Here is a 15,430-nt window from a genome sequence, read left to right as displayed (position 1 = left end):
CATACACAGGGAGCCTTGACAGCAGTAAGGAGTGGATCAACAACAGGCTGAGTCAGTGCAGATGACTGTTAAGTGTGCTTTTGGCCATTTAAATGGCTGCTGGTGCTGTCTGTATGGGAAGCTGGACTTTTTTTTTTTAACATCCCCACGGTTATCGCTGCGTACTGTACCCTCCATAACATTTGTGAAGGGAAGGATGAAAGCTTCACTCAGGCATGGACCATGGAGATTCAACACCTGGAGGCTGAATTTGAATAGCCAGAGACCAGGGCTATTAGAGGGGCCCAGCGTGGGGCTGTAAGGCTTAGGGATGCCTTGAGGGAGCAATTTGATGCTGAAAGCCACCAGCAATGTTTGGTGCCCTGCACAGGAGTGAAGTGCAGTGGTTCCAATGCTAGTAGACATCTGTGTTTGCTATGTATGATGGACTGACTTGCAGTGCCTGTTGCTTTCCTGGGCTTTGCTATCTTTTACTTAATGCAATAAAGAATGTTTGCAAAGCCAAAAAATTCATTTATTGAAAAGAAACACAACTTCTGGGGAAACACACATGGCATGACACATCTGTGCTGTGTGGGAGGAGGGAAGGGGACGGGGTGGGGAACAGGACAATCACAGATTTGCATATGTCCTGTTATCATATTCAGCCTTCCTGTCTGGAGCGCTGTGCTATGAGTGCTGCACTTCAGGCTGGCTAAAATGCATGGTGAAGGGGATTTAGTGCAGTGGGTAAGGGTCATAGTTTGCAGGGCTGGGTGGTGAAGCTACAGGTGTTGGAGGCAGCTGATGGCGACAGGAAACCGGATGTTGGGGAAAGTGGGTTGGCGGTGACATGGGGGTACAAGGGAAAGAGTTTTGGGACTAGGTCTGCGGAGGGGGCGGGCGCAGATCTGCTCCGTCTGCAGTACTATGAGTGTCTGCATTGAGTCTGCTTGGCACTCCATAATGCTTAGGAGCCGCTCCGTGGTTTGTTGCCGGTGATCCGCATTCTCCTGGCGGAGCCTCCTTTCGGTATCCCACCTCTCCTGTACTTTTTGATTCTCAGTAAGGGACTGCTGCATGACTTCATGCAGAAGGTCCTCCCTTGCTTCTTCACGGCTGCTTCCTGATTCTTTGCAGCCTTTCGGCCGTTGATAACAAGGACGTCTGGGATCTCAAGGTTCTGTAAAGTCAAAATGCAACATTTAACAGAGGCAGCATTGTTCACACTAGACAGAGCAATGATTCAGCCACAATAGCAGAAAGTGCCCGTCCCAAAGTGAGCGCACATAACCCACAAGAGCACTGAAATGGTGAGTAATCACAGGGGCAAGGGTGACTGATTGTTCCAGGGCTGAACTGTCCTCTGGGGTCCTGTGCCTTGGGGAGACCCAACAGCTGCAGGGGGCCCCTATATTGAACACTGTCCCCACATTTTCCACAGGATGAGTTCATCCTGGAAGATATCTCGCTGCTGAGGGTCCTGGGAAGCAAGGGAGGGTCTTCTACTACAATGCGGCTTCCGCCCTGGCCCTTATGTGGATTGCCTGTGTGCAGCAATAGTCCCCCCACCCCTCATGGAACAGTGGCGCGGACATGTTAGCCTTACTGGGACAAGGAGCACAGTAGCTCTGCCAAGGAACCCGCGCAAGCAGATTGCCCAGCTTCTGCATGAGACCTTCGATGAGATCACTGAGGCCGATTACCACAATGTGAAAGAGCACATCAATGCTCTATTCCGCATCTAGGCATGCACGCAGCCCTGACCCTTCTTTCTGCAACCCTCCTTGCCCCAATAGTCCACACCGAACAACTCCCTTCCCAAAATAAAAGCCACTTACCGGGCACCTCCTCTGCTGTTTGTTCTTCCCCCAGCACCATCTGCTGTAACTGGCTACCTTCCTCCTGGCTTGAAAACAGCTCCTGGCTGCATGCATCTATGGATGCCGTGTCGTCCTCTGGCTCTAGGCCCCCCTCCTTCTCAGCACCCTCACTCCCGCTTTCCTCCTCCTGCCTTGTTGCACTCTGGGTCGCCACGGCCTCTGAAGTGTCCATGGTGCTCTTCAGAGTGGAGGTGAGGTCATGCCCAAGTATCTCATCCAGCTCTTTGTAGAAACAGCAGGTCGTGGGCGCAGCACTGGAGTGGCGGTTTGCCTCCCGCACTTTGTGGTAGGCATTCCGTAGCTCCTTCACTTTAACCCTGCACACACTGGGTCCTGGTCATGGCCCCTTTCTATCATAGCTCTTGATATCTGCCCATAGGTATCATAATTCCTACAGCTGGAGCGCAGCTGGGACTGGACAGCTTCCTCCCCCCAAACATTGATGAGGTCCAGCACCTCGCCATTGCTCCATTCTGGGGATTGCCTGGCGCATGGAGGCATGGTCACCTGGAAAGTTGCGCTGAGAGAACTCCATGCCTTGCTGAGCAAATAGGAAGGGGAATTTCAAAATTCCCAGAGAATTTAAAGGGTGGGTATGACAGTTGGTCACCTGAGGGCAGGGCAGTAAAGTTCAAAGTGATGACCAGAGTGGCTAGAACAGGCTTTGTGGGACACTTCATGGAGTCCGACCAGAGCACATTAATAGCCAGGGTGTACACACTGGCACCGCGGCACTCCAGCCGGGGTGCAGCAAGCTATGCTTCTCATGGAGGTGGATTACCAGAGGCGCTCCAGCTGCAGAGTCCTGGCACTCTACGTGCCTTGCAAGTGTGGACATCTCAGGAGTTAGGGCGCCCGGGGCTGATTTAATACGCTCCAACTTGCAAGTGTAGCCAAGGCCTAAATATCTGTATTTAAAATGTAGTTACACGTGGATAACACCCAGTAGACTAGATGCTTTCAGTGTAGATAGTGGGTGGGGAAAGGCCTATTCAGGGAAATGGGCCATTAGGAAAAAACAATAGGCCTTTGGAGATGCGGGTGAGCCTTCCTGAGAATACTACAAACAGCTGCTACTCTGAAGCCTGTAAGTAATGGCTGCTGTGACTCTGCAAGGACATGTGATCAGACCACATGTCTCTAGACTCCATTTTGGGAGGTCAGTATTTTTCCAGACTGGTCTGGGAACCAAGCTTTGGAATGAATGCCCACCATATGCAAAAGCTATATAAGGGAGGGAGTGATATCATCTGTGGTTCTTCACTCCCCACACAAGAAGACTCCTGGAAACACCTGAGGAACAAAGACTGAACTGGGGGAAGTGCTGGACCAATGCTAAAGGGATCTCTAGCCTGTGAATGAAACACCTGGGGATTCCAAGCTGTAAAGCAAGTACAGCTTGTGCCTTAAGAATCTTCAGCCTGCTTGTATCATCGCTTAGGGAGAGAATCTGCTAATTCATAGCCAATCTATTTAATATATTAAGTTTAGTTTGTGTTTTTTATTTTCTAGGTAATCTGCTTTGATCTATTTGCTATCACTTAAAATCTATCTTTTGTCATTAATAAACTTGTTTTCGCTCTATCTAAACCAGTGAGTTGGAGTGAAGTGTATGGGAATCATAATTCAGGGGGAGAAAGATGTTGCATATTCCTATCCACATTGAGGGAGGGGGTGAACTTTATAAGCTTATGCTGTACAGTTCCCAGTGCAGGGCAAGATGATATAATTTTGGGTTTATACTCCAGAGGGGTTGTGTGCCTGGGCAGCTGGGAGTTGCCTTGGCTGTAGCCTTCCTATGCAGGGGCTTGTCAGAGAGCCTGTATGTAATTGCAGCTGGGTGTGTCCCTACCTGTATGAATGCTGGTGAAAGTGCAGCTGGAGGGCTTTGCAGCTTGTCACAGCAGTGCAGTGTGAGAGGGAGCCCAGGCTGGTGGATCAGGGGGCTCAGTAGCACCCCAGTTCCAAGTGGCACCCCGGGGGGAACCCATCACAGACTTACTTTAGAATTTTTGAATTTGATTAATTATTCAATAAGGAGACAGTGTAGCCAGCAGAACACTGGAGCATTGTGTTTATAGAAGCCTCTTTCCTGTGCTTAATCCTATGTTGCTTCCCTTAAAAAAGACAGAGTGGGAGGTAGGGAAAGGGTGATTATTTGCAATTCAGGACAGAAAGGATAGCTACAAGCATGAGAATGATCTGCTCACCTGGATTTTCAGAGAAAAGTCTTGGGGGTCAGAAAGAGGAAGAGGCTTATAGGAGGAGGTGGCTGCAATTGAGACAGACCTTCAGTCCTGCAGACTCTGGAAATCCCATATGACAGAAATCTTTGCTTACTGAGCATCTTCTAAGCCTGGCAGAAGTAGACCTCTCCTTTTGAGTATATTAGGGCTTGTCTGCATGGGGTGTTTTTGGCAGAATGTGTTCTTGTTTATAAACTTTGTGGAATAACTAACCAAAATAAGTTTGAGTGGTAGCCATGTTAGTCTGTGTCAGCAAAAACACTCCCTGAACATTAAATAATAGACTTAAAAGTGGCAATTCTTCAACAAAAAAACTTCAAAAACAGACTCCAACGAGAAACTGCAGAACTGGAATTAATTTGCAAACTGGACACCATCAAATTAGGCCTGAATAAAGACTGGGAATAGATGGGTCACCACAAAAACTAATTTCCCCTGCTGATACTCACATCTTCTTGTCAACTGTTTGAAATGGGCCATCTTGATTACACTGAACTCATTAGCACTACAAAAGTGATTTTCCTCCCTTCTTGTCAACTGTTGAGAATAGCCCAGTTAATTGAATTAACTCGTTAGCACTGACCCCCCCCCCCCCCAACTTGGTATGGTAACTCCCATCTTTTCATGTGCTGTGTATTTATACCTGCCTCTGTATTTTCCACTCCATGCATCGGATGAAGTGGGTTTTAGCCCATGAAAGTTTATGCCCAAATAAATTTGTTAGTCTCTAAGGTGCTACAAGGACTCCTCATTGTTTTTGTTAATCCAGAATAAGTACATCCACATGGCTGGATTTAATCTACTTCCCTCTGAATCAGTAAGTCTACAAAGCACTGATTTTTTTTCCAAAATAAGTGTACAGCATTCTTGGCAGGTGTCCTATGGTGCATTGTCCCACTGCTTGGCCCTTCCTATGCATTCTAGGAATTTTCCTGTGTCACGTTGTGGGATAGCCATTGGAATTCTAGAATTTAGAGTCAAACTAGCAAAATACCATTATTCCTTTCTTGGAATCCCATGATTTATCCGTCTTTTGTGGTTAAGCACCATTTAAAAACTGATGTCAGCTGCATGGAGGCAACACTGTTGTGATCCTGACATCATTAACATATAGAAACTACTGCACTTGTATTTGTAGTTGCACAGCTGAGTGGCTTCGGCTTTGCAAGTCAGCAGCACCAATCTGGGTAGCGGAAGAGGAGAAGGATGACATCAGGCAGCTACTTGTGGATAAACTTTCTGTGCACTAACTCATCCCCAGATGGCCTTAATTAACTTTCAAAGTATATTATTTAATTTGCAAAAAAATGCCAGAAAAGTTGGGGGGGGGGAGATTTGTATTTTGTGGACACAAGGCATTTTAATCCAAAGAAACAAAAGTTAATGGGGGGGGGGGGAGAGAACTTCCATATAAACAAGCCTTTAGGAGTCCTGGGTGGTAGATACTTCCAACTGCAAATTTCTCCTGCATCCATCACCCACATCCCCCAGTTTATAGGTGACTTTCAGATGGTGCTTCTCAACTGCTTAGAGCTTCTCATGGACTCTTAATTATTTGAGCTTTAAAAAATATTTTCCTTTTAACTTGTGAGGCAAATATGCCTTTTTTACACTTGAATGAAATACATATGCACTATATCAGAGGGATAGCCATGTTAGTCTGGATCTGTAAAAGGTAACAGAGAGTCCTGTGGCACCTTTAAGACTAACAGATGTATTGGAGCATAAGCTTTTGTGGGTGAATACCCACTTCATCAGATGCATGTAATGGAAATTTCCAGAGGCAGGTATAAATATGCAGGCAATATGCACTATAGATATTTTTACTTTGTTGTGCATTTTTAGAATTATAACAATAACATTTTACACTATTAAGTGATTTCACTCAGTGAACTTTGCTGCAGCTATTCAGTAATGCTCTCACACATGCACTGGGGGTCTGTGATGGGGTGTGTATCCTACACAGACCCTGAAGAGGTTAAGGTAGACATGAGAGGCCAATTAACATATTTGGCAGCACCTGTCAGAGAAAGCCAAGGAGCCTGGCTTAATTGATGAAGCCCAGCTGAGGAGAGGTTAGGTGGTGATCATAAAGCCTGGAAGTTTGTAGCAGAAAAATGTTGTAGGAAGAGAGTCTGTAGCCAAGGGTGCTATTGGGAGCTACCTGCCTGCCTGCTACCATCCTGGTTTCCTACAGGATATCTATTGGTGGCAAGTGTGCTAGCCCCAGGTAGAATACTTAACTGCAGCACATTCTGAGGGCTAGTCTACATTGGCAATGCTAAAGCACCCTCTGGCAGATTAGAAGCTAATTTCTAAATTATTCTCTGCAAAAAAATAGTTTCAGGTACCTAAATAGCCCTTGGAATCATGCCACTATCTGTATTCACCTTCTAGGGTAATAGAAGTAAGATGTGGTTTAGGGTGATAGTAAGAAATCTGAGGGAGTAGACCTTAGTTGCCAGCTTCAGGATCCCTGGGCTGGAACCCTATGTAGAGGGTGGGCCTGGGTTCCCCTACTAGCCATTGAGGAAGATGGGGTGAAACCCTCTCAGGCAAGGGGGATAAGGCCCATGGAGCCCAAAGACAGATGGAAAAACTGCTGTAAAGTCATTAGATTATTATAGTTTGGCTGGATTCTACTACCCTGGAAGGGGTGGACTAAAGTGGAACCCAGCCAGAGGGGCCAAGTCATGGGAAGAGATACCACTGCAGCAATAGCGTGACTCTTGGCAAGGGGTGCCACATGGGGAGACAGCCACTACACCATGCCTAGTTACAAAGTGAATGACCCCTTTATAAGGCCCTTGCTGCATAATTTAGATCGAATGTGGCATATAGTCCAAAGAGTCTTTGTAAAAGCTCTACTGCACAAAAACTAACAAATTCAGAATTGAGGTTCCAAAAACAATCTTAACTTTGTTTCATACACAACCATTGACAATAGGACCTTTTTTATGTGATCACACAACGTACATAGACAGATACAAAAGCATATATGTAGATACATTTAATGTTTACAAAACTTTAACAAACAAACATCAATACTATACAATTAAATTTGAGACAAAAATTGTCCCAAACTCTTTAATTCTGGATGCCTAATATTAGCTCCAAAATCCATATTCAGATTACTAAATAATAGCGCTTTTCAGAAGTGCTGAGCATCTGCATCTCCAGCTGAGTTCAGTGCAAGCTGCAAGTATTCAGCACTTCTGAAAATCAGGCCATTTTTATTTAGAAGTTTAACTTTAATCACTCAGGTTTGAAAACTTTGGCCCTAACTTTCCTTCTGGTATACTATATAGCATTATTTACCACGTAATATGAATTATATTCCTCAGGGTTCTGTGGTCAGGTAATGAAAGACCATATTATTATGCATATAGTGGCAAAACTATAGCTGTGAGAACACTAACTGCATTTCAATTACATTTCAGTGTTGCATTAAATTCATGGTTTTGCACTTAATTATTTAAAATGGAGTGTTTACAAACAGTAGGCAACTCCCTCTCCATTGTGAAACTATTTGTAGGTTTTGTTATCTTTTATTCTAACTTACATCAGGGGTTAGGACCAAAATACAGGAGCCAGAAAGATGGCTTTAAGTCACTTTTACCCCACACACTCTCTTGTTGCATTAAGCATAGCTCAATTAGAACAGAGAATCTGTCTGTCTCTTAACTCCTGTTTGTTACTACTGTGACAGATATGGCAACTTCCTGCAATATCCTGTATAAACCTTATTGAATTATGTTTAAGTATTTTAGGAGTTCATTGTATAAAAAATACAAATGTTTATGTAGTTTGCTGGGATTGTATATAATGTGTCTATGGAGGAGACCTGACTAACATAAACCTTGAAGGGTTATGTGCTTCAAAGGATAGCTTGAAACACACTTAAAAGTTAAGTGGGTTTCCCAGGAAATCTCTAGGGGGAAGTGTATACAAATATAATTCCTTTGGTTATGCAAGAACTCAGCCTTTTGAACCTTTAGCTGGAGGAGAGGACATTTTGTCTGCTGATCACCTGTTACATATTATAGATCAAAGCCCCAAATTGTATAAAGAAGTGATTCACAGATTCATGGGTGTGCTTGTTACAAACTTCTACCAGCAGAAAAACTCCTTGGTGGGGTTTGAAGGACTGTTTATCTGCTTGATCTCTTGTTGGAGTTCGGGTGATCACATGATTAGCATGTGTGTATGTTGCCTTATTGTTTGTAATATTGTCTGGGTAATGCTTTCACCTTAAGAATAAATGTTCTTGCTTAGAAAGAACTGTCTGGTAACGTAACTGGGAGAAATTATGCTGTTTATAGCCTCTGAGAAAGGCAAAGCAGGCCTCCTGAGACAATCTGTCTTGCTGGGAAATTCAGTGTAGGCAGGGAACTGTGCAGCCTAGAAAAACCCTGATCAGGAGCGGGACAGAGACATCAGTCTCCACCTGAAAGAGGTGATGGCCAGGGGGCTAGAAATCTAAGCATGGGTGTGCTTGCTGGACCACAGTGGAGAAATATAGGCACAGTTGCCCTGAACTGTGACAACTACTAAAAGGAAAAGAGATTTCATATACTTACAAAATCAGGAAATTCTCAGGTTTCTCCCTAGATATCGCTGTGTAGCTGCATGTAGTGATGTCACCAGTGATGCAGTACTTTCTAAATTGTTGCAAGAGAGGATTGCTGATTCATTGCTTGTTTGATTAAAACTGAACCATGCCGTTCAGGGCAACTGTACCTGTATTCCTCCACTATGGGTATGTCTACATTACAAAATTAGGTTGATTTTATTTAAGTCGACATTGAGCCTCTGATTTAAGCAAGTCAATTCTGCATGTCCTCACTACACTCATTGTATTGGCGGAGGGCCTCCTCATTACCAGGGCTTGCATCAACTCACGGAGTGCTGCACTGTGGGTAGCTATCCCACAGTGCATAGAGCCAAGTGGAATGATGGGCTGGGCTTGCTTGGGATCAAAACATTTGCGTGGGTGGCTATGGGAACATGGCATTAGCCTCCCATGATGCACTTTCCTCCCTTCCTCCCTGAAATCAACGGCAAACAAACCAAGCCTTTTTTGCGCCTTTTTTCCTAAGGGTGGGTTACCCGCGCAGACACTATAGCACGGCAAGCATGGACCCCGCTCAGCTGTACACTGTTGTTGTGATCATTACAAACACCTCACACCTGATGCTGCGGTATTTGCTCAGCCAAAGAAGGAGATGCCAGGCGGAACAATGTGATGCCACATAAGCAGCCCTGCTGGAGGCCATGGAGTGGAGCAATTTGCAGATCCTGGCGACAGTCCTGCTCACACACCACCTTGACATGGTAGAGTGCTGCTTCTGAGCCCAGGAAACAAGCACTGACTGGTGGGATTGCATAGTTATGCAGCTATAGGATGACAAGAAGTGGCTGCAGAACTTTTGAATGTATAAGGCCACTTTCATGGAACTGTGTGAAGAGCTGTCCCCAGCCCTGAAATGCAGCAATAGTAAAATGAGAGCTGCTCTGACAGTTAAGAAGCGAGTGGTGATAGCTCTGTGGAATCTTGCAATGCCAGACTGCTACCGGTCAGTGGAGAATCAATTCGGAGTGTGTAAATCTACCTTGGGGTATGCTGTGATCCAAGTTGCCAGGGCAATCAATAGACTTCTGCTAAGAAAGGTAATGATTCTGGGAAACGTGCAGAACATAGTGGATGGTTTTGCCACGATGGGGTTCCCTAACTGTGGGGGGCGATACACAGAACGCATATCCCTATCTTGGCACCAGACCATCTTGCCAAAGAGTACATAAACTGAAAGGGGTATTTCTCATTGGTGTTGCAAGCGCTGGTGGATCACAGGGGCCTTTTCACTGACATCAACGTGGGATTGTCGGGAAAGGTGCATGATGCGCACATCTTTAAGAACTCTGGTCTGTTCAGAAAGCTGCAAGCAGGAACTTTGTTTCCAGACTACAGAATAACCACTGATGATGTTGAAATGCCAATCGTGATCCTGGGAGACCTAGCCTACCTCTTTCTCCCATGGCTCATGAAGCGGTACACAGGCATCCTGAACAACAGTAAGGAGCAGTTCAACCATAGGCTGAGCAAGTGCAGAATGGTGGTGGAATGTGCCTTTGGACGTTTAAAAGCCGGCTGGCATAGTTAGCTTACTAGGTTAGACCTCAGTTAAAGCAATATCCCCATTGTTGTTGCTGCATGCAGTGTGCTCCATAATATCTGTGAAACAAAGGGAGAAGAGTTTCTGGTGGGGTGGGAGGTTGAGGCAGATCGCCTGGCATCCAATTTTGAGCAGCCAGACACCAGGGCAATAAGAAGAGCACATTGAGGCATGGTGTGTCTCCGTGAGGCTTTGAAAACTAGTTTAATCAATGACCCACAGTAATGCAACACTTGTGTAGTGTTCCTTGCCAAACTGTCCCCTTCATTGCATGTACTCCCCTGTAAACTACACCCCTGCTATCCACAATGTGCTGAATGAATAAAGAGCCTTTTTTCCTCAATCCATCAATTTTTATTATGCTCACAAACACTGAGAGACAGCAAAGAAAAGTAAGATAACCTGGGGCTAAAGGGCTGATAACACTGGGGGAGAGGGGAACAAGGACAGCTTGCTTACAATTGCACTGCAATAACATCAAAGGGAATGGGAATGGGTGCCTTCTGGTCCTTGTACCCTCCCCTGGAGTTGAGTGCAAGGGATACCGGACTCTCTCTCCCCCCCCCCCCCCATCCTAGGAAGTCTGGGAGAGGAGGATGTGGAACTTGGCGACGATGACAGCAGGTTCAGCATAGGCTGCAGTGGGACTCTAAAGTCCAGATGCCTTTCTTGAACCTCAACCAGATGCCTCAATATGTCTGTTTGCTTCATCATAATCCACACCATCTCATCTTGCTTGTCTGACTTATGTTCCCTGCATGCTCTCGTGTCCTCACGGTCATTATGCAGGCTCTCCAACAGTGCAATCCTCCATGTGCTGAGCTCCATCTTGTCATTCTTGGGGGCACACATTAGCTCATTGAACATATCCTCCTGAGTCTTCTTTTTCTGCTGTGACAGGGCAAGGCCAGATGCCTATAGGAAAGTAGTGGGAGACAGATATATTAGCCCCAGGCTAAACAGATCCCTGTTAGCAGGGTAAGCAAATGGCAGTTGCTCCAGGTCAATTAAGACATCTGGGGCCAATTAAGATCCTTCCAGAAAGCAGTGAAGACAGCTAGGTTGATTGGGACACCTGAAGCCAATCAAGGGCTGTCTGAAACTAGTTAAAAGCCTCCCAGTTAGCCAGGTGGGTGCGTGTGTAAGGAGCGGTAGGAGGAAGTCACACTGCTGGAGAAACTAGGCAGTACAAACCCTATCCAGCACAGGGGAGGAGGCCTTGAGGTAAGGGTGAAGTAGATGGTGAGGAAGTGTAGGGGGGCTGCTGCGGGGAAGTGGCCCAGGGAATTGTACCCGTTCTGTTTCAAAGTCAGCTACCAAGGGTTGCTGCTATTAGGGTCCCTGAGCTGGAACCTGGAGTAGAGGGCGGGCCCGGGTTCCCCCCACTCTCCCCCATTAATCACAGAGACTGTGAAGCAACAGAGCCTGTGCAAGGGAGAGTTGCTTCTTCCTACCTCTGTTGCTGGCTTATGATGAAAATGGCTCAGTAGGCTGTGACCCTTGCCCCTTGAGAAAAAAGGGCTACGTGGAAGGTGTCTGAGTCTAGCATAATCAGCCTGGAAGTGTGGGACCCAGTGAGACAAGGTAGGAGCTCTGCCACACCGCCTTTTAATCTGGGAAAGTCTCTGTCCCGGTGTGGAAGATGCGCCTATGGATAAAGTTTCAGCTGCAAAGAATACAAAGCACAAGGGTAGCATTGACAATGCATACATTGTTTCTGGTGCAAGGTTAAATCTTTTTTATAAAAGAAATACCCCTCAATGCACTTCCATGCAAGCCATAACGTAAGCAGAACCGCTGGCTACTGCAAGAGTCTGTTTGCTGCTTCAGCCAGGGTGAGTAAAGCCACGAGACATAGGCGAGAGGTCTTGTGCTGCAGTTTTTGTTAAGACATCCTTGGATCAATGGTTCTGACCTCAGCACAGCTCCCTTTCCCATAGCAACCTGGATGGTGCTTGAGGACAGGCACCAGTGTAAAACCCAGCAAATAGTTTGATTGATTGTTATACCAGGTTGAGGTAGAAGGGAGATGAACAGGAAGTGACGCCCACCCCACCCTTTTAAAATGCTGGCTGCAATACAGGGTGATCCCTTCCAGCCACAACCAGGGCATGCTTGGGAAAGCGTGATTGTGTGACCCAAAATTCACCAAATGGGGTGGATTACCTGTTGAATTGCTTGTGGTTTAAGGGCTAGCATCTAAAACTCCCCCCATTTCTCCTACGTGACCATATGCGATATGACTCTCCGAGGGTAACAGAGTTGGAAACATAAGGGAGCAGATGCTGCAAGCATCTGGGTACAGGCCTGGTCCTTATCCTGCAATGCTGAGTGCTGCAATGATGGCAGAAGAGTTAATATTGGAGTGGCATGGGAAAGTGTCCTACCGTGGTGGATGAAATAAGGCAGCCCTTCCCAGAAACCTTCTGCAGAGTACCTCCATAAAAGCTTCCTAGAGATCTTCATGGAGGATTTCCAGGCCATCCCTGGGCATATAAACAGTCTTTTTCAGAGAGCACCCTCTGTGTAGCTGGAGTGGCTGCTGATAACCACTATCCCAATGTTTTTATTGAAACTCAACATTAAAAATAATACCATGTAACTCCTACAGTTTGATTGAAAATGTGTACTCACCAGAGGTGGCTTCCCCAGCCTCACGCTCCTTCGATAACACTGGTCTACAATTTTTGAGAAGTCGTCTGCTTCAGAGATAAAATGTGCTATTTATTATGTATTTTGATGTGCTGAATTCAAATATGACAATTAAAACAACTGATTGGCTACTGTTTCTAAGATATTTAAGTTTTTACATTTTATGTCTATGTATATTGTGTAGATAGTAGAGTTTTAATCATAAATTGTAAACCTGTCTTTTCATGTGTTTATGGTTGCTTTACATGATAATATTTCACCTGTCCTGTTTATGTAACACTTTAAAAATCAACAAGAGGGTTATATAAATAAAATTTATTATGAAACAAAAGGCAAAAAACTATTATGTACATAGTTTAGTCCTATTCAGTGTCTACTCAGCGCTTCTTGGCTTGTCTCTTGTATTCATTAAATGGAGCATCTCTTGTCACTGCCCAGCAATAATCTTCAAGCATTGATGGGCTCCATTTGCCCTGATAGCGTTTCTCCATTGTTGCAATGTCCTGGTGAAATCGCTCGCCGTGCTCTGCTCCGCTGTTCGGTGGAAAAAAATCTAGATGAGAGTGCAAAAAATGTATCTTTAGTGACATGTTGCAACCAAGGCTTTTGTATGCCTTGAGGAGGTTTTCCACCAACAACCTGTAGTTGTCTGCCTTGTTGTTTCCGAGAAAATTTATTGCCACTAACTGGAAGGTTTTCCATGCCATCTTTTCCTTGCCACGCAGTGCATAGTCAAATGCATCTTCTCGAAGAAGTTCACGAATCCGAGGACCAACAAAGACACCTTCCTTTATCTTAGCTTCACTTAACCTTGGAAATTTTCCACGGAGGTACTTGAAAGCTGCTTGTGTTTTGTCAATAGCCTTGACAAAGTTCTTCATCAGACCCAGCTTGATGTGTAAGGGTGGTAACAAAATCTTCCTTGATTCAACAAGTGGTGGATGCTGAACACTTTTCCTCCCAGGCTCCAATGACTGTCGGAGTGGCCAATCTTTCTTGATGTAGTGGGAGAAAACAGCAGTACTTTGTGTATCCAGTCTGCAGACCAAGCAAGAGAGCAACAACCTTCAAATCTCCACAAAGCTGCCACTGATGTTGGTCATAGTTTATGCACCTCAAAAGTTGTCTCATGTTGTCATAGGTTTCCTTCATATGGACTGCATGATCAACTGGAATTGATTGCAAAACATTGCCATTATGCAATAAAACAGCTTTAAGACTCGTCTTCGATGAATCAATTAACAGTCTCCACTCATCTGGATCGTGAACTATGTTGAGGGCTGCCATCACACCATCGATGTTGTTGCAGGCTACAAGATCACCTTCCATGAAGAAGAATGGGACAAGATCCTTTTGACGGTCACGGAACATGGAAACCCTAACATCACCTGCCAGGAGATTCCACTGCTGTAGTCTGGAGCCCAACAGCTCTGCGTTACTCTTGGGTAGTTCCAAATCCCTGACAAGGTCATTCAGTTCACCTTGTGTTATGAGGTGTGGTTCAGAGGAGGAGGATGGGAGAAAATGTGGGTCCTGTGACATTGATGGTTCAGGACCAGAAGTTTCATCCTCTTCCTCTTCCTCGTCTGACTCAAGTGAGAATGATTCTGGTGCATCAGGAACCGGCAGTCCTTCTCCGTGGGGTACTGGGCGTATAGCTGATGGAATGTTTGGATAATGCACAGTCCACTTTTTCTTCTTTGACACACCTTTCCCAACTGGAGGCACCATGCAGAAGTAACAATTGCTGGTATGATCTGTTGGCTCTCTCCAAATCATTGGCACTGCAAAAGGCATAGATTTCCTTTTCCTGTTCAACCACTGGCGAAGATTTTTTGCACAAGTGTTGCAGCATATGTGTGGGGCCCACCTCTTGTCCTGATCTCCAATTTTGCAGCCAAAATAAAGGTGATAGGCTTTCTTAACCATAGTGTCAAGTATCAGGGGGGTAGCTGTGTTAGTCTGAATCTGTAAAAAGCAACAGAGGGTCCTGTGGTACCTTTAAGATTAACAGAAGTATTGGGAGCATAAGCTTTCGTGGGTAAGAACCTCACTTCTTCAGATGCAAGAAGTGAAGTTCTTACCCACGAAAGCTTATGCTCCCAATACTTCTGTTAGTCTTAAAGGTGCCACAGGACCCTCTGTTGCTTTTAACCATAGTGGTTATACTGTGCTTTTGTGATGCAAAAGTCATTTCACCACAAACATAGCAGAAGTTATCTGCACTGTTCACACAAGTACGAGGCATCTCTGCTCACTTTGGCTAAACAGAAATGTGTCCCTTTGCAAAATCAAACATTGACAAATAAGAGAGCATGACACTATGATTTCTAGAGCTTATATTTGGCAATTTGTTCAGCAGAGTGATGTAAGCTTCGTTATGATTGCATCATCCATGACTTCTAGGACTAACATGATGCAATTCATATCATGTATGATGCAATACCAGCTTCAGATTGCATCATTCATTGTTTTGCCTAAAAAGCAAGTACTGTCC

The 15,430-nt window shown here is 45.2% G+C and overlaps 1 long non-coding RNA gene across 1 annotated transcript; it reads right to left on the bottom strand.

Annotated features, from left to right (window-relative positions):
• Nucleotides 1-10,625: 10,625 nt before the first annotated feature.
• On the bottom strand, nucleotides 10,626-13,078 carry LOC112059453 (uncharacterized). The gene is made up of 3 exons (XR_006172333.2): nucleotides 12,916-13,078; nucleotides 11,736-11,947; nucleotides 10,626-11,196 (listed from the first exon to the last, which is right to left on the bottom strand). It is a non-coding gene; the product is annotated as an uncharacterized LOC112059453 (long non-coding RNA).
• Nucleotides 13,079-15,430: the final 2,352 nt, after the last annotated feature.

The sequence above is a fragment of the Chrysemys picta genome, chromosome 12, assembly GCF_011386835.1.
Source record: "Chrysemys picta bellii isolate R12L10 chromosome 12, ASM1138683v2, whole genome shotgun sequence".
NCBI classification, from domain to species: Eukaryota; Metazoa; Chordata; order Testudines; family Emydidae; genus Chrysemys; species Chrysemys picta.
The sequence above is the reverse complement of the archived record's forward strand: the minus strand, read 5'-3'. Positions and strand labels throughout refer to the sequence as shown.